At 48.7% G+C, this 24,678-nt stretch overlaps 1 protein-coding gene across 2 annotated transcripts in view; it reads left to right on the top strand.

Moving 5' to 3' along the window:
• The window catches only part of tspan9a (tetraspanin 9a), a 119,788-nt gene that overhangs the window by 6,748 nt on the left and 88,362 nt on the right, over nt 1-24,678 (top strand). For both annotated transcript variants that reach the window (XM_084672438.1, XM_084672437.1), the window contains exon 2: nt 5,900-5,998. The gene's annotated coding sequence lies outside the window, so the exon portion shown is untranslated. The remainder of the gene's footprint in view (nt 1-5,899; nt 5,999-24,678) is intronic.

Below are 24,678 nucleotides of genomic sequence, written 5' to 3'. Positions count from 1 at the left end.
GGGGGGCGGAGGGGAGGGGAGCGAGACAGGGGAGACGGAGGGGTGGACGGGTGGAGAGAGGGAGTGAAGAGAGAAGGGGGGAGTGAGGGCAGAGAGGGGGAGAGTGAGAGGTCTAGGGTGGTCTGTCAGACAGAGTTTGAGGGCCGCGGGTTCTGACTCTGATAGCGCTTCACTGCTGCAGCACAGGATGTTCCCCTCGTGGTAAATATGGTCCTGCACCCACATCCATACACATGCGGCGGTGCTCAGGTCGAGCTGTTGAGAAAGGGCCTTGCTACTGCAGAGGGGTGTGGTGTGGCTGGCACCATGACTAATGTCACCACCTCTTTCCCATCGTGGCCCCGGCACTTTCTGATCGGTCATAATTAGAGGGTGCTCTTCTGTCATTTCGGATTTATTCACTGTTAGACACCTTGCAGAGCCGCATTTATTACAGGGCATGGGCGCCTTTAATGTCTTTTCACACTGATTGAATTATAGCACTGATCTGTATTTAAGATTGCAGATCGTTTATGTGAGAGGAATCTGAGAGGAGACGATGGCAATGCCGAAAACGTCTGTTGACTAAACCTGAGAAGGATTCAGATGACCTGACCTGGGAGAGGAAGCATTATGTCTTTCCCATACCAAAGCCTACAAATAGCTTCCAAGACAAGACTATTCCATGAAACCCTGAATATCAAAGCAAAACCAGCTGATTTTCTATCATGGGAACGGCGTGAAGGAGACCATCTCAGGGTTGATTAGATGTTGCTCTATGAGAGGACTAGAGTTGCTCAAATCAAAGGCAAATGATGTATTTTTTGATCTTCATGGTTTCACATGTACGTAAGCTGTACGTATACAGACACAGTACTGGGTCCAGCCATGCTCTTTACAATGGGCCACTTGTCACACACACACACACAGTTCCCACCCTTGACGGAGGCTGACGGTGGCTTTCTCTAGAGTTTGTGGCAGAGCGAGGCTTGACTAGTGTCACCCTCCTGGGGGTGACGGAGGCTGACAGTGGCCTGTGGTTCTGCCATGATGAAGGCCTGGGTGTTGGCATGGGCCGAGGAGTGGCATAGGACATGGTGTCGGACCCCGGTGTGGGGCTTGGTGGAACTGGTACAGTGCTAGTCTGGGTGATCAAGATACAGATTTATGAGGTGGTCAGGCTTCTATTGTTGAGGTGCCTTCTAAAATAATGTAGCATAATTGAGTCATTTATCATGTTTATGAATGGAATACTAATGAATAAGCAGATGCGGCTGTGACAGTAGTTAGTGTGGGATCGGGGGGGGGGGGGGGATTCTAAACATTGAAAAATGTTTCGAATGTTTTCAATGTCAAACAAAGTTTCGAATGGTTGAAAAAATTATCTCGATACAATGTTTTGGAAAAAATGTATTGAAAAGTTCTAAAAATATGATCTACAGAAAGTTTAAAAATAGTGTGTGATGATGTTTCACCCGCCTTGTGTTTAAACGCGTTGAACCAAAGTGTATGCATTTTACATTGTTATGGTCTATTGTCTCACGGTCATCCCAAAGTCTGTGTTAAACTGTCCCAGACATCTTTTTCATCAACGACCGGACCTCGTTCATTTTGAGCTCTGCTTGAGCCTACCCACACACAGTACTGTGCCTCAATCCAGACTCGGCCTTCGAGGGCTTTACCGTTTAGTCCATTCAGTTCATTTCTACTTGGCCCTCTGTATGGAATGTGGCTTACCCACTTACTCTTATGTCCATGCACCTGGTCCACGGGATTTATTGTGCTACTGTGGACCTGTTAGAGCAGCCAGAACCAGATGCATGCTGGGGTTTGCTTTGTTCTGGCTTTCTGTGTGAGATTCTCACCAGTGTACTGGATCTGATTTGCCTCTGCATTTAGACAGGGCAATCTCCATTGCCATAGTCATTTATTTTGGATTGGGAGGTAACTTGTTCCATATGCACCCTTCCCTCCTCCTCCCTCATATCTATCCAGTTAAACCCTTTAGGAAGCTCTTATGCATGTCCAAGGAAATCTAGAGTCTAAAATGACAGTTATTTTATTAACTGGACAGAGAATATTAACGTGTTACCAGAATGAAGAGACAACAGCTGGGCTTGTTTGTGTGTGTGTGTGTGTGTTTGTGTGTGTGTCTATGCATACATGCGTGTGTGTTTATGTGCCAGGTAGTGTAGTCTAAAACAATCAGGAAACGAGTGCAAAGTTTGTTTTCAGATGTTATTACAACCAGTAGTTATTTATTGACATTTATCTCTGTGGTTAGCCTTTTCAACACATCTTGTTTTTTGTTTATACTTGTTATTCTCATGCATAAACATCTTCTTCCCATTAGAGTTCGGTTGGAGTTATTCTGTGTTCTGTTTAGTAATGTGATATGAAGTCATAGACTTGTAAATAGTTCTGACCGGGGAGGAAAACTTTCCTTCATATTTCTTACAAGACTATTTTTAGAATCTGAACTGTGACAAAGTCTATCCAACCTTGTTACGAGAACTGGCAGAACAAATCAATGGGCTTTTAATTGTTCAGAAATATTCATCATAGTTTCACTAACAGATGTTTTCATAGTCAGTGTTTGTCTGGGCTTGAATGTGATAAAACAAGCTGTGCCTGATTGGTTGGATTACTGGCTGGATGACTGGGTGACTGGATGGATGGCCGGCTGGATGACTGCATGAGTGGATGACTGGCTAGATGGCTTGTTGGATGATAGGATGGCTGGCAGTTTGCCGGCTGAATGACTACATGAGTGAATGATTGGCTGCCTAGATGAGTGGATGACTGGCTGCATTGCTGGCTGTCATTGGTAAAAGAAGGGTAACCCTTGTAGAGCAGTGGAATGCTAAAACTGGCCAGTTGAATACTTAATGGGGTTCCTCAATGGCACACGACAGGTCTTTTCAGCTTGTGTGTGTGTGTGTGTGTGTGTGAGTTCATGTGTGTCTACGTCTCTCTGTCTCTCTCTCTCTGTCTGTCTATGTCTCTCTGTCTGTCTACGTCTCTCTGTCTATGTCTCTCTCTGTCCCTCTCTCCCTCTCTCCTCCTCTCTCACTGTCCCTCTCTCTCACTCTCTTTTACTCAGTTCAGTATGTTTTATTGGCATGGCCGTTCGGGTTGAGCAGTACTCTCTCTTTCACTCTGTCTGTGATCTCTCACACACGCATGTGTGTACAGTAGCAGTGTGCCAGCCTGCCAGGAGTCAGTGTGTGAACAATGTGAACACTGCCAGGTATGTGTTGGTGACAGTCAAAATGTGTCAGGTGCTATTAGCTGTTAGAAATCTGCTCTGCTATGGTGACCTCATAACTGCCCTGGCTTTAACCCTTTACCCTGGCCTTGACCAGCCAGCCCTCAGTCAAACAGAGAGAGTGCACCAATCAGATCCTTGTCACGTTTTAAGGCTGAGCACCTTGAATGATGGTTGCAATTCTGTTCTGTTTCATTTCTGCTGTCAGCTGTGCAGAGGAGCCTATCCCATGGATTGATATACGACATCCTTGCGATGGTCACACTCAAACTAAAAACGACTTCACTGAAGACCGTATGGAGTACGGTATATCACCGTGTTTTTATGTCCCTGACACTGTATTTCACCCTCTCCAAGTATCTGTCCTGACGTCAGGCTGCTTGGCTAGCGAGCTCAGCTGGCAGCCTGATTGGCTGGCTGTATGCGACTGACAGGATGGCTGGATTTAGTCAATGAGTACAGTTGGAGACAGGCAGGCAGGCAGGCGCAGACAGACAGGCAGGCGCAGACAGACAGACAGGCAGAAACACATTGGATAAGTGTACTTTTGAGAGTAACTGATGCTAAACAGACCAATATTGTGTCTTTGTAAAGAGAGTATTGGAAAAGGGGAGAGGCCGGAGAGGAAGGGAGCTAAAGTAGGGAGAGAAGGGAACCGGGGAAGAGGAAGGGAGACGGGAATGTGGAAAGAGGGGATGGCAGAGGGGGAGGGGGAGAGAAAGTGGGTGGTGTGTACCAAGAATATCTTGGCAAAGACAGACGCGTTCCTCCGTTTCTCACAAATGGCCCTCCCACAGCAGGGAGTTGGAAACCTCAAGGGGTCATGCACCACAAACCTGGCAACCCACTCCTCTGATGAAAGGGTACTCTGAGAGATTTTCTGGTTTGCATTAGAATTGCTATTAGTACTATAGAATCATTGGTACTTCATTAGTCTCCCTCTCTCTTTCTTTCTTACACTCCTTCACAAACCCACCCTCTTTCTCTCTCTTTATTGTTCTCTTTTTCTCCCCCCAATCTCTCAATCCCTGACTATTTTAATGGTTAATCCTGATTGTTTAATGTATAATTTATGATTGTTTAATGTATAATTTATGAATATGTTTCCTTTAGTGGACCACCTAGCTGTCAGTCTGACAGAGTAAATTAGCCTGTGTAAAAGGGCAGATGTAGAGTTTATAACAGGTCTTGGCTCCAGTCCTGACCCCAACCTGTTGGCTGCATCACATCAGATGTGGCGTAAAAACTGGGAATGGTTAACACATCTGTGTGTGTGTTTGTGTGAATGAGTGTGTGTGTGTGTGTGTGTGTCTGACTCTGAAGGTGACACGGTCAGACTCAAAGCCTGCCCTGGGGTTTGGGTTACCTCTTAGCTCCTGTTACACCAGAGCTCTGGTTCAGAGGTGGGTTCCTTTGATACTCTCTCCAGATCAGGGATCAAGGATGATATCATCTCTCAGGTGGATACCACTCTATCAAAAAGGCCCGGGGAGCTACTCTCAGAGAGGGACCCTGATACCGTAAACACCTGTTAGGCCAACCATGACAACCAAGGCTGATTCTAACAAAATACTTATCTGTCCAGCCAAGTGTATCTAAATTGGTCATGACTGCTCTACTATGCCTCCGATATTATAACCTTGATCTGAGAAGTACTGTAGGGCCTCTACCACACACCTCCCTCACTGCTGAACAGAGCTAGCGATGGAGGTTGACTGTGCCTCTTTCCCAGAGAGAAGGACAATCTCAGATCAACTGGAGAGATTAGACTGGAGGAAGCAAATGCCAATTGCCTTAGAATCATGGCGCAGCATTTCATTTATGTTCCACAGGCTTAGGGGTTTTGGCCACAACAAAAAACAAAAACTAATGACATGTTGACTATGTTTGGTGGAAATAAAACAGAAGAAGAAAAAACGTACTGAAAAACAAATGCCACAACCCCAGCCATGGTTTCTTCGTTTCTTAATGTTCCTTCTCCCCTCTCTTCCCCCTCTCTCCTCATCTCCTCCACCCCTCTCCTCCTTCTCTTCCCCTTGACCCCATCTCCTCTCCCCGGCTTCTCCGACACCCCTTCCTCCAGCTTATCCCCCTCTTTTTCCTCGACAATGACTCATTCCAAACTAACGTCCAACACTTTTACTACTTCAGGATCCTGAAGGCTGAAGTATCCAGTTATTTACCGATCTTCAGTGACGTTTTAGCCTAAAATAGCAGCTGATAATATAATTATGCCCATCAATAGTTCTGGTCAATCTGATTTTGGCTCCAGCCAGACCACTGTCCTAAACATAGGCTGCAGGCTTCTGTGGTTGTTGTAAGATACCAGTCCTTGGCATGGCTGATCATTTCCACTGTCCAGTCCCTGCCAGTTGCAATCATTTTTGGTGTGACCCTGGTGTAGTCTACACTCGCTGTGTGTAGTTGCATTCGAGAATAAGTCTTCATTAGTGAATGCGCACACACACACACAAACACACTCAACACACACACACACACACACACTACACTCCGCACACAAACTTAATGGCTATGTTCCTGACGGTAAGTAGGCCTAAATTTAGACTTATGAAGTCTTCTTCTTGTCAGTGTTGGAATGAATCTAACCAGTCTGAATCAACATACGCCTGTTCTCTTTCCTGTGTTTGACAGGCTGTTCCATCGGTTCCAGCAGAGCCAGCCAGCCCTGCTTCTGTTTCCCTTCTACCTCCACCACATCTGAGCGGCTCGGAAACCACCACATCGGAGCTGGTAGGAAACCACGGCACTTTCATTCCTCCAAGGCTTGTGCTGCTAGTCTCATTTTTTATATTCCACCCATCAAACTTCATTAGGGTTACATTTACTTTGTTACAAAATTATTTCTAGTGATGCAAGTTGTTATATACAGCACAGTAAGTCGGTAATTCCTTCCTGGAGCGAGGGCATTATGAATCTTACTGTCATATTCTCCACAACAGGCACCTAGAACCTAGCTATAAACTACCTACCATCATGCTGTCCCAAGACAAATCCATTGGCGTCCCTGAAGAGAGATCATAAAAGGGCATAAAATCGTATTTATATTAGATCAGCCCCAGGTACAGGCCTAGTTCATGTGTTTGGTTTTCATTATCCCATTATAAGGTGGGCTAGAATAGCGCTCCGGTTTGAACCCTCACACTGCAGAGTACGGCTTATTGCCCATTGTGTTTCATATACCTCTAATGCAGTACCCTGGTGGGTGTTTCACAGCCGGACACATGGGAGTCATATCAGGCCTGATAATGAGCGTACCAGGAAGCACACTCCTGGGACTAAATTAGTTTTGCGAACCAGAGAAGGGGACTCTCTGCCTCGAGGCCTGTTTCCTGTCCCTTTGGCTCCAAAGCCCCTGTGCTGGTGGCAACAGGAAATCAATAACCCCCTCCAGCCCCACCCCCACCCCACTACACAATGAGTTCAACCCGCATTTCATATAAATGGCTTGACCTCCAGCTTTACGGTATTTCCACTCCAAATCTTTATTTCTTCCAGCTCACTGTCCACCTTAGATCTCCTCTTGTCACTGTCTCCTGCAGGTCCTCTCTCTGTCTCCTCCTGGTCTATCTTTGTCTCCTACTGGTCTCTCTGTCTGTCACTACTGAGTGAAGGGTGCTGGGGGTGATGCAGCCTGTCTCCCTCCTAGTGACTCTTCCTGATCTCTCTCTTCCTGGTCTCTCTCTCTTCCTGACCTCTGTCTCTTCCTGGTTTCTTTCTCCTTCAGCTTCCTGTCCACTCTAGATCTTTAATAGATATCCACTCACTAACCACACATAACTGACACATCAGCAGATGTCAACCAGAAGAGAGAATCCCTTTGGCTATAAAACAGGTCTAAAAAAAACAACACAACACAGTCTATGAGTGAGCTTCCTCAGATCCTGTGCTTGGTATGCTGGTCAGGGTTTGCTGACAGAGCGAGCACTAGAATGGGTAGCAGAGGCTGGACTGAGCGGACTGGTTGTGTTGAGTGCTGGAGCTGGGGCTGGGGCTGGGGCTGGGGCTGGAAGGGAGTGAGGGAGGGAGGGAGGGAATGACTGGGCTAAGGCCAGACCAGGACAGTAGGGGCCTCTGGCAGGCCTAGCCTCGGTGCTGCAGTGTTTCCTGCTGGGGCTGTAGTAGCATAGCAACATCTGGTGCCTTCGTCAGTCAGGCCAATGAAAGGTGGGTCGCCGGGGAGACGGTGCCTGGCCTGGCCAGAGGAACGTAGAGCAAATAAAAGCCCAGTTTTGTCACTATTAATCTCCAACGGGCTGGCATGAACATGGACCAGAGGGTTGTTTCTTGTTGTTCGTTTCTTTTGCATTCTGCCCACCTCTCTCTCTCTCTCTCTCTCTCTCTCTCTCTCTCTCTCTCTCTCTCTATACTGTTAATGGATGACTTCTAGCTGTTCTTTTGGAATTCACTCAGTCAGAAGCCTTACAACAAGGTCTAGAATGCAACTCCATGAGTAAATACATCATTTTCGTACATATTCAGGTAAACTGCCATGGAAGGACTATATTTAGGTTCTAACCCATTTAAACCCATTGGCCTGCCAAAATCATGGTTGTTGAAAGATGCTTTCAAAAGAATTGGTCTGAGCTGGAGTGGAGGCTGCTGGAACTACTTTCAAGAGAGACTGGTTGTCTCTTGTATCTCTGTGGATCTCAGCTCTTTATTGGCCTCATGCCACAGGAGTCCATATCCAAACTTGATCTCCCTTCATTTTCAGCTATAGGTACCGTCTGATAAAACCTAAGGGTTGTTGGAAACACAGGTGCTTGTGAAAAGGAAGAAAAAAAAACGAGAGAGGGTTACGAAGCATTTGGTCCTGCATCGCTCCATAAACAGGAAACGGAGTGTGCCTTCAAGGAAGGTGTCATGTTTCACAGCCACAGTTATGTGTCTTCTGTTCAAATATCAAAGTCGGGGTTCACTACTGGGCTGGCCTCCAGAACCATTGTGTTTAATGGCTGTTATAGAACAGAGCACAGCAGAGGGTCACCAAGAATCCAATCTGAGGACCAAAGCAGAAACAGCCAAACCAAACCAAGTGGGTGGTTGACACCCATCATATATCCATGTTGGTGTTATTTATTGAGTACAAAAAAACTTAATGTATGCAGCCAAACTTACCCTGCTCTATTGAAACGGTCTGTTGATATCAAAGTCTGATATCAAAGTCGTCCCCACCCACAGGTTTCCTTTTGTGAATGCCCTCTGAGCTACTAAGGACCATGTACTCTGCTCTTGTGAGGAACAATGACTCACCCTTTCCTCCGAGGAGGCAGTGACGTTAAGCTAACCTTAACAGAAACGAATGTCAATAGAATTCCAGTGTAATCCTTGGCCCCTGTAGTTCTTCTCGCATTGTCGCTGGTGAAGCTGCTAACATCAGGCGCTCAGAAGAGGTTTGTTGCAATACGCAAGCTTGTAGAATACCGTTGATCCATCTAGAAGATTGTCACGTCAGTGACAATCTTTGTAATGAGCGTGTAATGATGTGCGGTATTTGCTGTGTGAATTTCCCATTGTCTGAAAAAGGTCAAACAGGCATGGCAAATTGTTCTTATCCGATGAACCTGCAGGTTGTGTTTCAGAGTCATGTAAGACGTAGACTAAATCTTTCAGTGAGATTGGTCCTCTTAGGTTGGAGTGTCAACATGAATAAGACAGATCATCCGGCATGAATTATTTTCTTAGTTCCGACCATCCCTGTGTTAGAACAAGTCCACTTCAAACAGACAGGAAGCACACACTGTGTACCCTCTACATTCGTTCTTACATTTACATTTAGTCAGTTAGCAGAAGCTCTTATCCAGAGCGACTTACAGTAAGTACAGGGACATTCCCCCCCGAGGCAAGTAGGGTATAGTGCCTTGCCCAAGGACACAACGTAATTTGGCACGGTGGGAAATCGATCCGGCAGCCTTCTGATTACTAGCCCGACTCCCTCACCGCTCAGCCATCTGACTCCCCACTCCCCTTCTTCGCTATCCGTCTGAAGCCTCACTTCACGGCCTGGCTCCCTGCCAACAAATGCTGATAGGGAGATTAGATATGAGATTTAATTTCATGTCATCATCCTGAAGCCCCTGGTGAGTATTAAAGAGGACACAGTTGAACAGGTATTTATCTGCTCCAGTTCTCGCCCCTGATACAAAAGTGATCTGGAGGCTCTCTCCCAGTCAGGGGACTCTGTCCTTGCTCCTGTCTTCCGGGGCACCTAGCTGCTATTTTAGGACTAAAGAGAGACATTGGAAACCTGGAGAGAGGGAGATAACAGAAGTTTGTCTTTTAGGAGAGTTTTCTTTTTAACAGGAGAGGAGCTAGAGGAGGTTATGTTTTCTCCTGATTCACGTGTGAATTTCTCAACTCTCATCCAGCCTGATGGTATCAACAAGCCTGCTAATACCAGTCTGCAGCTACACAGGTGCTCATGCTAGTGGTGGTGGTGGTGTGGTGAAGCTGCCAGAGATTGTCTTTACAGGGGCTTTGATATAGTCTTTAAAGGACAGCAGGCCTGTCTAGTACGTACCTACACACCTAGCGCTTCTGAGAGTGGCTACGGACAGCATTAGCATTAGGAAGCATTAGGGCCACAGTCTCTACAGTAGCTACCAGTCAGGACTAACCCTGACAGACAGAATGCTTGTCCAGAGAGCAGGAGGCTTTCCCTGGCAGAAAAAACATAGCCCTGTGCTGTCCGGGAAGCTTTGATCAAAGACTGGGCTGTAGTAACTCTCATGTTACTCGAGGTTGGAAGGTAAGTGGACACAGCTAGGCTGAGGAGATGTCTGTCTGGTCCACTGATAGATCTTAATTACTAGATGAAGGTATGAAGCCAGGGAGGTTTCATCAGGCAGATGAGAACAAGGGGTCTAAAGCATGTTTGATCTTAGACTATGTTCTAAGATCAAACATCGTGGAATGGATCATCTTAGACATGATTCCGTGTCCATAATTCCTAATCTTCAGTAGTTAAACGACTAGATAAACAACTTTGACCATGGAAGTTTTCCTTACACAGACTAAGTCTAGACTGAAGAAGCCTTTGCAATGGAGCATGTATATTGACCTGGTTAATCACAATTAGCTGTTTTAACATGTGTATAGGAACATGGCCCTTCATCTGGTTTGGTGCAGAGAGCAGGAGAGAAAGAGAAACTCCAGTCCGATTCCTATTTGGTTCCCTGACAAGCAGCACCCCCTGGTGGGATTCTGTCAACACTGCAAACACGAATGTCATTTTTTCATCAAAGCTTTAATTCTATAGGCATACTTGTATTTAATATACAAGTATGTCTCTTAAGCAACTATAATAATTGAGACTTGAGGGAAACAAGGTGCATTTTATGCAAAGCACCTCCACTACTGTATGTTGACAGACAGACAGACAGACAGACAGACATAATTATATTGTACTGGTAATTATATTATATTGGTGGTAGTCTAGTGAGAGCCCTTCATTATGCAAAGCCGGACAGAGAAGACCTTTCTATCCACAGTAACGGTGTTGGACACTTGTGTCGACTTCCAACAGATTATTCTAGCTGATTTATTCTACTTGATCAATGATCAATCATAGCTAAATGAAAAATCTCAACAGAAGAGAGAAAAGAGAATAATTGGAAAGCAGAGGAATGAGACGGAAGCTAAGATTGGCACTGGACTGAAGCTGGGGGCTGGAGGCTGGGGGCTGAGGCTGGGGACTGAGGCTGGGGGCTAAGGCTGGGGACTGGAGGCTGGGGACTGGAGGCTGGGGGCTGGAGGCTGGGGACTGAGGCTGGGGACTGAGGCTGGGGACTGGAAGCTGGGGACTGGAAGCTGGGGGCTGAGGCTGAGGCTGAGGCTGGGGACTGAGGCTGGGGACTGGAAGCTGGGGACTGGAAGCTGGGGGCTGAGGCTGAGGCTGAGGCTGAGGCTGAGGCTGAGGCTGAGGCTCGAGCTATTCATCAAAAAACAGTCCAAGGGAAAAAAAGTGTTCCCCAGGGTAGTTTATTCATATCAACTGAGAGGTACTCCACCTTCTTTACTGACTCAAAATCAATGTCCTTATCAAGTTACACTGAAGACAGAATTACTCGCTCTAACTTGGAAGTCCCATCACTAACACTAGGTGGCACTGCAACCCTGAGTAGGTTGGTTAACATAACCAAACAGGCTTTGTGTTTAATTTCCGTATTTGATTAACTGCAGAACTCTGGGTCTTGACTGATGCTATATCACTTTGTTGACTGGTGTGTAGAGTAACTCCAATGGCAATTTAAAAACCCAATTCCCAATTCCATTTGGAAGCAGACTCCAGCCCTTTGCTAGCTCTCTGCTGCTCCAGTGTAATAGCTGCTGAGTCCAGCCCTCAGTGACGCATGGTCCTTTATTTTAGGCTCACACCCATCAGTCTCATACCAAGCTAATATCGAATGATGATTCCATTATGGATCAGGCAGGCAGGCAGGCAGGCAGACAGGCAAGCAAACAGGCAGGCAGGCAGGCAGGCTGTCTCAATATCTGTTTCCCTGCCTGTCTTTCTGCTTCACTTTTCTTGCTTCCTACTTACTTGCCTGGCTGATTGACCAGCTTCATACCTCTTTACCTGCCTCGTTTACTTGCTTCCTAACTACTTACCTGCCTAATTAACATTCTTCCTACCTGAATGTCTAAACAAAGGGGTTAAAAGCCAGTGCAGCATCTTCTCTTTAACTGGACCCATCATTATCGATTCTCATTTAGTCTGTTCACTCCTTCCTCCCTTCTCGTCCCTTGCTGACCCCTGCCTTGTCCTGAGATAGCGCGTGAGAGAGAGAGAGAGAGAGAGAGAGAGAGAGAGAGAGAGAGAGAGAGAGAGAGAGAGAGAGAGAGAGAGAGAGAGAGAGAGAGAGAGAGAGAGAGAGAGAAATATTGAGCGAGAGAGGCAGACAGCCTGATGGAGATCAGATAAACCAAGTGGGACAGAGCGAGAGGGAGAGATAGACAGGCTAGGGAGCTGGGGTGTTAGCTCAAGTGAATGCGGGCATGGCTGAGTGTTGCAGGCTTGTGACCGCCGTTCACATAACTGGAGGTATATATGCCGGGGCGCGAGGGGGTAACAGGATCCCAACGTGATGTGCGGGGCCGCTTAGAGGAGTAAATATAGCAGCAGGGGCAGAGGGGCAGGAGAACTGGGGGCAGAACCTGAGGCCCTTCCTGCCCCTTTGAGGCCTGTACAGTAGGGGTCAGAGGGTACAGGGCCAGGGGGTACAGAGAATCGGGATACAGTTCCTGGGGATAAGGGTTGTTTAGGGCCGTTGGTTGTTAGGGTCAGGTGTACACGGCCAGGATGCCCGAGGGTATGCAACCACAGTGACAGGCTCGGGATAGAGGGCACATGCATCGCTGCTTTCCTAGTATGGACCCGCTCGACCCCTATGTGTCCACTGTTGGCAGTGGACACATGGCAGGGTGGATCACGTTGCCCTGGCTCAGGAGCGGATCAGGCCTTGCTTTGTATCTGAGGCGGGGGAACAGCATCTGGGGGCTTTACATCGACATACATCGTCACTTCTTGAATTTCAAGTGCAAGAGGCTAGTCAGGAGCTGATACTCTGTGAATGGTTTCGGACTTTTCCATGCATTGTATCGTCGCCCATATTCAGTTTAGCTGGCAGAGCTGCAGGTATTTGTGTAGCTAATTACCCTATGCAAGTTATTAGCATGACTTTAACTGCCGTCATCGAGTCAGGTCATATTTCTCTCTCTCTTTTGCTCTCTCCTGAGTGTGTGTCGTGGAGCTTTATTAGCAAACCATCAGGACAAAGGACGTGACTGGGGATTGATTGGGGTCTTCAGGTCCAAACCACAATGATGACGAGAGATCTAATATTACACGCAGTGCCATGCTGACCGTGCCTTTTACGGGGCCGTTAAATGTGCTGAGAAGTAACCAGAAGGTTCATCTGGGAGTCAGATAGCTAGACTGCATACCTCTCTGCATGCTGGTGGTTGCAGGGAAATCTGTTGAGTCCTCCAATGTCGACTGCTCGGTGTTCTAGTTGGGGTGTTTTATCAGACTTGTCCAGGTGTTACCTGTCAGAGTAGAAACTTGTTGTCATTCTCTTTCATTACCAAACATATTGAGGCAGCTTTGTAGAGCTTTCTTACCAGGTAAGAACAGCTGCTGCTGTCTGTAGTTCTGTAGTGTTCAGCCTGCATGCTAGCATACAAGACTCCAAAGGATTAAACATGCATTTACAAAGTATGACTGAGTCAAAGCTGCCCTTGATTGTCTGTTTAAGGCAGATGCTGTTTCCAGACCTAGCTCTTAGGCTTTGTGGTTCAGATCAGTCTTGACAGATCATGCTCGACTGTTGCAAACAAGACTCTTGGTGGTCGAAGTATGGTTTCATGTGGCTTTTAATCGTCTTCGCCACGTTGATGATTTGTGCATGAAATAGCTAAACGTCCATCATAAAAAGAAAATGTGTTGATGACAGGAAACTCCAGAGACAGCAACTGTGTTTTGTTCTTTTGGCTAAGATGGCGCTACACAGTAGGACTCACAGTTGATGTTCTTTGTAGAACCCTTTAACGATAGACAGTGTCTCAGTGAGCCAGAGTAGAGGCGAGGGAACAGGCCACAGGCTCGTCTCCCTGTTATCATCCAGCAGATCCAGCATGCTGCAGTGGGTGACGAAAGGTGAGGGATTGGCTGTGTCATTCCAATCACGACAAGGAATGCTTTCTAGTCCCGCTCGACCCAGTTCGAGTAGCGGGATGTTTGACGACGTCGATCTTTGCACGACATTTGGACGTCGAGGCTGCTGTTTCTGTCCTGCGTAAGCATGAGGTCTGTGTCCGGTTTCCGGAAAAGTCACCATAGTTAAAACAGCCTGAGCTGTTCTTTGATTCTTGGAACATACCATAAATAATGACTTAGATTCCCATGTGAGACAAAAGGGCTTCTTGGGAGCTTGGTGTGCCTGTGTTTGTGATGTGGTGTATGGCCCTACGTCGACATGGCTGCACAAAGAATGGTGTACAAGATGGTCATGACTGAGAAGTCAAACCAATTTGCAATAATTGGATAACAGCACGGGGTCAGCCTTTCCCACACAAAGAGAATGACACGTCTAATCGGTAGACATTTCCTGTGAATGGAATGTTTTTTTTTTAAATTCTGTCCACAACAGGAAAAGAAAGAGAGAGAGAGAGGGGGGGGGGAGAGATGAAGATCAGATTAACCTACGTTCTGGAACAGTACACAATATTGAATCACTGATTTTGAATCACCTTCGGTGTTACCTGTATAATTTATTCCTTATGATTGGCAGCACTCAGGCTCACAAGCACAATTAAGTCAATGTGACTTGAATTCAGATAGGACTTTATGTTTTATATTTTTAAAGTCCATCCTTAGCCTCTACTCCAATACATCCATCTCGAGCAACCCGGCTCATTGTCCTCTGGTTTACTGCTCTAGATCCAGAATAATTCCAAATAAGTACTTCTTAATAAGTCCCATCCCATCTTCTATGGCAGACTCTTTAGAATCAGAATAGTGTTTAATCGCCAAGTAAGTGGTCACAAACAAGGAATTTACTTTGGTGGGCAGGTGCATACAGTAAACATAAACAAACTTTAGTTGCTAACATGATCTGTTTTGGCTCTACCAGATGTCTTTTAACACAGCACACACAAGCAGATGTCAGGCAGGTACCACTACAGCTCTGTGGGAGCTAACTTGTTGGTTTTGTCTCAGTTCACACTAACAACTCGAACATCGGGCTCAGTGGCTTGCGGTGGCACAGTTAGGGAGACCGCGTGATGGACGAACTGCATTTCCAGAAGTGACAGGGGGGTTGTTTTAGGCTCTGATGTGACTCATCGCGTCCTCTGTTTCTGGATTGGCCGCAGCCATTCCATGCCTGGGCGTGGGTGGGCTTGTTGAATTGCAGTTGGCAGGAGGTCAGAGTGACGCCGTCGACCTCTTGAGTTCAGAGGAGGAGAGTTCCAGAACCGGAGTGCGAGCGTGGTCCTGGTCCTACCCCTCCGCTCCTCTGGACCGACCAGGCGTCTGTCCGTTCAGCTGCTCTCCCTCAATCTCTCTCATGCGCTCTTTCGCCCTCTTTTTCTCTTCCCCTCCCTTTCTCTCTCTGTCTCTCTGTCTCTCTGTCTCTCTCTCTCTGTCTCTCTCCATCGCACTCAGACTGACTCATTCTGGCTTCCAGACAGTTTGTCTAGACAGGTAATCAGTCGACCCCTGCCTGACCCTGCAGTGCCACACACACACACGTGCATCTAGAAGGGCCTGTTTATAGGCGTCTCCGGCGTCCCTAGACGACCCCCTACCGGGCAGGATCCTGGGTGGTCACTGCTGTGGCTGACCAGCCGGGAGCCTGGTTCTCTGACCAGCCAGGAGCCTGGTTCTCTGACCAGCCAGTAGCCTGGTTCTCTGACCAGCCAGGAGCCTGGTTCTCTGACCAGCCAGGAGCCTGGTTCTCTGACCAGCCAGGAGCCTGGTTCTATGACCAGCCAGGAGCCAGGTTCTCTGACCAGCTGGGAGCCTGGTTCTCTGACCAGCCGGGAGCCTGGTTCTCTGACCAGCCAGGAGCCTGGTTCTCTGACCAGCCAGTAGCCTGGTTCTCTGACCAGCCAGGAGCCTGGTTCTCTGACCAGCCAGGAGCCTGGTTCTCTGACCAGCCAGGAGCCTGGTTCTATGACCAGCCAGGAGCCAGGTTCTCTGACCAGCTGGGAGCCTGGTTCTCTGACCAGCCGGGAGCCTGGTTCTCTGACCAGCCGGGAGCCTGGTTCTCTGACCAGCCGGGAGCCTGGTTCTCTGACCAGCCAGGAGCCTGGTTCTCTGACCAGCCAGGAGCCTGGTTCTCTGACCAGCCAGGAGCCTGGTTCTCTGCCGCTGCCCTCTTCTAGACAACCTCTGTGTCTGAAGGTCCTGCAAGTTCAGCTAACAATCCTAGCCAGAATGTCAGGGTTCTTCCACAGACATCTTTCCCTGCACTAAACTCCCCTTATCTTTTAATGGTGTTGCCTTTTGTCTCTCTGTTTTGGGCCACCAGTGAATTAACATGCGTTAAGGCGAATCGCTCAGGTGTAGCGGATGCCTGGCCTGGGAGTGTATAGACGTCGAGAGGAGTACAGAGGAAGGAGAGGAGGTACGGCGAGGAGAAGAGGTGTGGGGAGGAGAAGAGAGGGGGAGAGGGGAGGAGTGTGTGGAGGAGATTTTGAAGAGTAGAAGGCCACACATTGTGAACGTGGTGTGTGAGTGATGAGGAGAGGGAGGGATGCTGACACTTGGAGTCAGCCCTGATGCAGGCTCCAGATGAGATCCACGCACGTGGGAGCATCCAGCAGAATACTCATACACACACACACACACACACACACTCGCACTCATAAATATGAGACTCTCACCAAGGGTCGACCTCATGTCTCCTAAATCCCACGCTCACATTGTCATGGACGTCCATGTCCCTGTATGATTTACATTGTGTTTTCGCCTTGAACAGTGTGCTCAACACGAGGAAAATGGTAGAAGGGCTGAAAACTGGAGATTCGGGCTCGAGGTATTTTATTCCCAAAATATTTTTCATAGTGATGAGAAAGTTTGAAGGCTGTTTCTTTTAACGGTTCTTCCTGAAGGCTTTAATTGCTATGGCACCAGCTGGATGAGCAGTTAGGCCCTGGAAGAGGGATGGAGCTGGAGTGTGGCTCAGGCCCCAATCCAGCGATGAGAAAAGCCTTCAGGCTTCCCTTCATGCAGACATCTGGAGAGGGGTAGGGTAGGGCAGGTATTGATACCCTGTTCCCATCCCCAAACCCTCATGCTTAGCCCAGCCCAGCCCTAACCCTCACCCCCTCCTTAGCCCAGCCGTAACCCTCACCCCCTCCTTAGCCCAGCCGAAACCCCAGCCTCATCCTTAACCCAGCCCAACCCTGCCCCGACCCCTCCCCTAGCCCTGGCCATAGCCCCAAATCAAGACCCCTCCACAACTTCAAGACCCAGTCTCAACCTCAGTCTCAACCTCAGCCCCAGTGCAGTGCCGGGGTCAGTGCAGGCAATCATTCTGGTCACTAGGACACCCAAAGGACAAACAGCAGCCAGGTGCCAGGGAGTCTGCTCGGCGCCGGACTCATCAACCCCGCCCCCCTCCCACTGACAGCCGCAGAAGGCGACATGACGCTGACACACCTCACACACACACACACACACTCTCTCACACACTGGAGCCTGGCTCTGCTATGAGTAGCCCCCTGAGAGCGTCCGCTAAATATTATGGAGGGTTGCTTGGAAAAGGCCTGCCACGTCCATCTCTGAATTACAGGCCAACAATAAAAATAGGAACTGAGATACATGGCTCTGAACCTCCCAACCTCAAGCAGGAGACCAAGGTGAGGCGAGCCACCGACATGTTTCCAGCCTCTCATAGGCGTGACAACTGAAACCTCTGCCTGGAACGTGATTTATCTCAACGATCATAGTTATGGCGTGGGGATACACTGTATGGATCAGGCTGGGCGGATCTAACGGCCAGGCTGTCTCCTGGATAGGATCACCGCGGCAGTCCCCTACAGACTGTCACCTAATAAAGCCATCAGAGGAAGAGCATCCAGAGATCCCTGCTCATCAACACAGCTGTCAGCAGCCAGATAAATAAGGATCCGAATCAGGGAGATACTATCTCCTTGCATCCTGCTCTGCCCTGTTCTATATAAGGTTGTTAAGCTTAGCGAGGGCTGGAGGAGAGGAGGAGAGGTCTGGAGGAGTGTGATCCCCTATGTATATGAAGTCCCCCAGCATGAGGGTTATACTCACTTCAGACTACAGGCCGGAGGGAAAGATGATTTAGCTGTCAGACACTCCACACGGAGAGCTCATCCAACCCCTCTCAAACACGGGTTGGAAACACAATATCCTTTCCTATTGTCATCTCTCCTCTCTTCTGCCATCCTCTCTTCACCTCTCCTCTCGATCATATCTTTCATTACCGTGGGTTGAATGGGCCCCATCACACACCTCTCGGTATCCAGCAGCTATCTCCTGTATTCATGTCTTCGCCTGGCCTACCCCTTTCTCCAGCCATATCTCATTTCAAGTCCTTATCAAAAGCAAACCTAAATCGTGATGCGGTCGTTTCTCTTGGGAGACACAAACAAATTGCTGTATCTCCTCATTTCATCGGCATGGCTCATTCATCAGACAGAAGTTTCCCCAAGAGGACGACAGTGATAGCTACGTCTGGCCAGAGTTCTCCGGAGTCGGACTGTAATTCTTTGGCTCTGTGTAGTCCTGGAGTCTCTCACACCGTGGGGATTGGTAATAGTCCTCCCATCACGCTACTGTCATACCCACTGTCTCCTACGGAATTGTAGCTATCTAAAAGGATATGCATAATGAAAAGGAAATGCTGTACAGAATGCAGTAACTATTTGCTTCAATGTGTACAAAATGTAGAGAAGGTTTTAGGATTCTTGGATGCTGGCCAAGTTGGCTGGTCTTACAGCACAGAGTGTGAGAGAGACAGCTTTGCTGTGAGCAGGTATAGAAGCGGTTGGATGCCGTCTGTTTATAAAGCTGCTCTAAGGTACTGGCCTTGCCAGTCATTTATACCAATTTCCAAGTCAAAGCTCACTTTCCGCTCCCCCACTCCCATTGATCATGTCTCTCTCTCTCTCTCTCTCTCTCTCTCTCTCTCTCTCTCTCTCTCTCTCTCTCTCTCTCTCTCTCTCTCTCTCTCTCTCTCTCTCTCTCTCTCTCTCTCTCTCTCTGTCTCTCTCTCTCTCTGCTCTCCTCCTCTTGCCCTCTCCCACCTTTTTGGGGCAATATCTTCCCAGCTCTATCTGTCTCTGTTTAAGGGCTTGCTCTCTCTCTTTGAAAATCAAATCTCTTTGATTTTCTCTCTCTGTCTGTCTGTCTGTCTGTCTGTCTGTCTGTCTGTCTGTCTGTCTGTCTCTCTCTCTCTCTCTCTCTCTCTCTCTCTCTCTCTCTCTCTCTCTCTCTCTCTCTCTCTCTCTCTCACCCTGTCTTTTTCTTGCTCTACCCCCTTCTCCTTATGGGAGATAGGGATGGGGGAAGAGACATGTCTGCTGTCACAATGCCCAGTGAGTGGATGCCGGGTCCCGGGGGCTGGCAGCGTTCCCTATCCTGCCCTGGCTCGAGGAGGGGAGGGGGGCAGGAACGCCAGGCCACGTGCCCCCGCTTCAGCTGGCACCAATGAGCACACGGCTGTAAATCTAGCCACCTGCGAGGAGTGAGGGAGAGAAGAAGAGGGGAAGGGAGAGGGCAGGTGGTTCAGCTGGCCACACACAGAAACACGCATCACACGCACACAGGAAGGACATCCAGGGAAGGAAGCCCGCTCGCTGTGTGTCCCCCTCGCCTATCAACACCCCTGGTTGGTGAAAGTGAAGGTTGTCAACCTGTCTGAGGTCACCTGCTGCTCCAGAGGTCAGGACCCAGTGCCTGGTCGGAGGCATCTGTAAAAGAACCATAGTCTCACCCTCCCCTCTTCCCCCTCGACCACAGAGACAAGCTGGAGAGAATACGACACTGTGATGATCAACACTAGCTGTCCCACCCAGGGGTGGCAGTGAACTATGGTCCGTGCTTGGATCCGATGTTTACACAATACCTTTTGAAGATAAATGGAGGGAACTGACTGAAGCTCTCTTTTGGATTCGTCTGCATGCCCTGCAGACACGAGGCATCGCTCTCCCTCCGTCATGCTGACTGGGTGTGGGCAGGAATTACTGCAGGAAGTACTGCGGGAAGTACTGCGGGAAGTACTGCGGGAAGTACTGCAGTAATTAATGCGGGAAGTACTGCAGGAAGTACTGCGGGAAGTACTGCGGGAAGTACTGCGGGAAGTACTGCAGGAATTAATGCGGGAAGTACTGCAGGAAGTACTGCGGGAAGTACTGCGGGAAGTAATGCGGGAAGTACTGCGGGAAGTACTGCGGGAAGTACTGCGGGAAGTACTGCGGGAAGTACTGCGGGAAGTACTGCAGAGAGTACTGCGGGAAGTACTGCGGGAAGTACTGCGGGAAGTAATGCGGGAAGTAATGCGGGAAGTACTGCGGGAAGTACTGCGGGAAGTACTGCGGGAAGTACTGCGGGAAGTACTGCATGTGGGGCTGTGGGACACCATCTAGTGTTTACTAAATCATGTTTGCTATTAGTGTTTTCTATCTGCTGCTTGTCAGTGCTTGCCTCTTTGGGCTCTCCCCCGCGCAATGCGTCCTTACTTAATGTTGTTTAGTCCGTCCTATTTCAAAACCCATAAAGTGAAATGGAAAACCGAGCAGTTTTATCTGGTATAAATCCACTTGGCCGACACTAGGAACATTAGCAGGAGTGACAGGAGCCAGGGTGATGACTGCAGCAGTGGAAGGTACAGAGCAGCTCAATCAGAGGTGTGTGTGTGTGTGTGTGCGTGTTAGGGGGCAGCCGATCTTCATGTCCACACTCTGCAAGTCTTAGACACGATGTTGTGAAATCTGGCGGCAGTGATGTCATGACCTTGCAATGATGCGCTACATGTTGGTGTTGCCGGGGGTGATGACACCTCATCCACATGCTATTCTGCAATTGCCACACCAGCTCACAATGAGCTACAGTACAGAGGGTGGGGGCATAAACAGCTGCACTAAAACTCCCACTTCCAGGCATAACTCATCCCTGCAGATGCCAGAGAACTGTGTGTGCGTGTGTGTGTGTGCACTCGTGTGTGTGTGTTTGTGTGAGTGAGTGCGTGTGAGTGTGTGTTTGTGTCTTCGGGGTCACTGGAATCTTTGGCTCAGTGGGCCCTGCAGATGCCTCCGATTGCATGGAGGATCTGTAGGAGAAGCAGAAACCTCACAGCCTGCAGGTGAACAAAGGCAGGAAATGCTTAATTGCCCCTCTCCAGTCTAGGCAGCTGGGAGTCCTAGGCCCTGAGACTGCCAAAACCCCGGCCCCCAGTACCCCAGCCCCCAGGACCTCGGGAGCCTCAATCCCAGACTGATGACAGGGCTCTGGTAGGGGATTCAGTCCAGACCAGTGGTCAGGTCCGTCTGTGATGAGGGTTGTTTATCTACAGGCAGACGTGTTGATCTCTTCTCACGACTCCCCAGGGACACAAACCATCTCTTGGCCCTCCTTCCAATGGTCAGGCTGGAGAGGGGGAGAGGGGGGAGAATGAAGGAATGATCTTGCAGTATCACGGAGAGTCTGGGACTGAAGACTTAGGCTGTCAGTCAGGTTAGATCACCTTCAGCTGGAGCTGTGAGGCTGGGTTAAGGGGCTGAGGCTGTGAAGAGGCTGGGTTAGAGGGCTGAGGCTGTGAAGAGGCTGGGTTAGAGGGCTGAGGCTGTGAAGAGGCTGGGTTAGAGGGCTGAGGCTGTGAAGAGGCTGGGTTAGAGGGCTGAGGCTGTGAAGAGGCTGGGTTAGAGGGCTGAGGCTGTGAGAGAGGCTGGGTTAGAGGGCTGAGGCTGTGAGAGAGGCTGGTTTAGAGGGCTGAGGCTGTGAGAAAGGCTGGGTCAGAGGGCTGAGGCTGTGAGAGAGGCTGGGTCAGAGGGCTGAGGCTGTGAGAGAGGCTGGGTTAGAGGGCTGAGGCTGTTAAGAGGCTGGGTTAGAGGGCTGAGGCTGTTAAGAGGCTGGGTTGGAGGGCTGAGGGGGTGTCTGCATCCACACACAGTCTGCATTGAACATGGATGGCTAGCCATGATGCTAAAATTAGTATTCTCTGTGAAGGCACGCAGAACACATGTGATTAGAGTGTGTGTGTGTGTGTGTGTGAGTGTGTTTGAAACAATTTTGTAAACTCCCATGACTCATCAGACACCACTGGGTTGTACAAAACTACATTATTGATGCATCACATGACTAGTGTGTAGAATGATGAGTATGCATATGGTGGGTGTGTTGTGTTATCAGTACTGTATGTACAATATGATCCTCACATCACGAAAACATGTGACGTGTTCTACATATGTTACAGTAATGTGCATGTTGTTCAAAAATAGCGGCACTAAGTGGAATTCCTGTTTTGTGCTCATAGGCATGAACAAAATGTATGCACTGAATCGTGTCATGGAGCGGAATTGTTTGACCTTTTAAGTGCTACACACAACAGATGAAACGTTCCGTTTTGCACAAAAAAGTTGCACAATCGTGCTCTCGGACACAATTCAATAGATAATGTTTTTGTTCCTATGAGCACATAACAGCGTGATAGCAGGTTGAAATATTTGTGTCTGTATTAGAATGTCAGACACAGTATCTTTCCAATGTTCATGTTGTGTAGCTCGGTTAGTATTTCATGTTTGTGATTGGGAAGGCATTTGAATTGCCAAATTTGAGATATAACCTAAACATGGAATCTTAATACTGCTTTCAGCTCCCCACCCCCAGCCCTCCCTTCTCTAAAGGCTTACAGAATGACAATGTTGTCTGAATGTCAGAAGTTGCTGGCTGAATGGTTTCCTAATTATAAAACATAAGTGTTGGTCAGAGAGAGAGAGTTGTGTGTGTGTGTGTGTGTGTGTGTCTGAGCCTCCTGCCCTGTTGCCTCTATTACTGCAGGGCTGAGAAAGCCTGACTGCTCACTGGAGACCGCCTTCAGCTGGCTTTGCTGAGATTGTGGCTTATTCCTCTGTCTCTCTTCACAATAAGAGGCTGATCAGAGATTAGCAGAGTGCCTCAGGGTCCCCCTTCACATTACACCCCTTCCCCCCACGCACGCATGCACACACACACATACACACACACACACACACAAACACGCACCAGTCAATTTCCTCCCTTCCACAAGTTTGGTAATCAGAATGCCATCTGTGTCCCCGATGTTAACCATACTGTTGTCTCTGAATTCCTGTGACCTCTGGGATTCTGACTGAGAGGCAGCCTGCACTACTGCAACACACTTTTGAAGGACAAGTCACTCCTGTAAAAAACGATATTGTTTTTGTTGCAGGGTTCTCAAAACGCTTTGAGAAGTAAAACAATTTGTCGGCTCAGCCGACCATAAAAAGTCAACCAGCTTTGTGGCAGATTAATTCCTTGTCCTTGTGTGTTCCCCTCAGCAGAGAGTCAGTGGCATGCAGAGGCCAGAGGGTTTTAATTGTCTCGTTTTAATTTTAATCAGGGTACCGATGCCTCAATCCATGTCTGGCTAGTGGAGCTAGCTTGGCATAGAACATTTCTAGGTATTTACAACAAACATCATATTTCACGTCAGAAGACTGGTTTGGCCTCACTCCCCCTCTCCTGTGATCTGTCCCACAGTCATCTGCTTTCCTGTGAACCCTAAACCTCCTCGTAGTAAAGCAGCAGAGCGGTAAGGTGATTTACCCTGCACTGTGGCACGCCACACGGCTCTCGAAGATAAACGATGTCGTCCCTCTGAGGTGACAGACTGGCTGATGACGAGATGCAGAGCAGGATGGAAACAAGCTGTCATCATTCTCACACTTCAAACACTTGACTCAACAGAACAATTCCGATTTGTGACCGCATTCACCGAAATCACAGACCACGGTGGCAAAATCACATGGTTTCGTAGTTGCCAGGACAATCAAGCCTATTTCTGTGGCTCATTTTGTGTTAAGGGCTCTATTTTGTTCCGTTGCCTTGGATTCTATGTGATTGGCTCTCAGGCTCATTGTTATGAGACTGAGTGCTTAGGCCAGTGTGTGTCCTCTGACCTGACAGCCTCGCCTCACAGCGTAGTGCAATCCAAACCGAGCCCCCCTGCAGGGTGGAGGGGGTACCACACCTTTCCAGGCACGCACGGTACCTGGGTCGTCACCGTCGGGGCTGGGCTTACGCCAGGAGTCTGGGATGTGAAACGAGCGGACTGCCATGGGCTTCTCAGCCCGACCCTGCTGCTCCTCCCCTGGGCTCCGTGGTAAAGGATCTGCTATGGCTCCTTCTGAGCATTCCAGGGGAGTGGCGTCAGGCCCCTGCAGGCATTCTCCAGCCACCAGCTGCCCGAGGAAGGACAGGGTCGGGGGGGAGAGAGAGAGAGAGAGAGAGAGAGCGAGAGAGCGAGAGAGCGAGAGAGCGCGAGAGAGAGAGAGAGAGAGAGAGAGAGAGAGAGAGAGAGAGAGAGAGAGAGAGAGAGAGAGATAGAAAGATAGAGATAGAGAGAGGCATGGGCTGGAGCGACGGAGGACTTGAGGGATGCAGCTGTCAAGGATTTGGTTGGGGGTTTTTATTTCTTTACTACTCTGTTTTCTCTCTCCGCTGGAAGGGGAAGGTGAGGAGCGGAGATGTGCGGAGAGGAGAGGATATGTATCGGAATGGACAGATGAGTACAGGGAACAGCTGTTCCCCCCTAAGGTTTCTCTCTGGATGGAGAGATGGAGAGAGGCCCGCAGGCTATAGTCATCCAGAAAGAAGATCATTTGATTCTATCAGAAGTCAAACAGCTGCGGCAGCCAGATAGGTTGAATAG

Source organism: Hypomesus nipponensis, chromosome 14, assembly GCF_054491055.1.
Source record: "Hypomesus nipponensis isolate SF chromosome 14, ASM5449105v1, whole genome shotgun sequence".
Classification (NCBI taxonomy): domain Eukaryota; kingdom Metazoa; phylum Chordata; class Actinopteri; order Osmeriformes; family Osmeridae; genus Hypomesus; species Hypomesus nipponensis.
This window is presented reverse-complemented; position numbering and strand designations above follow the sequence as displayed.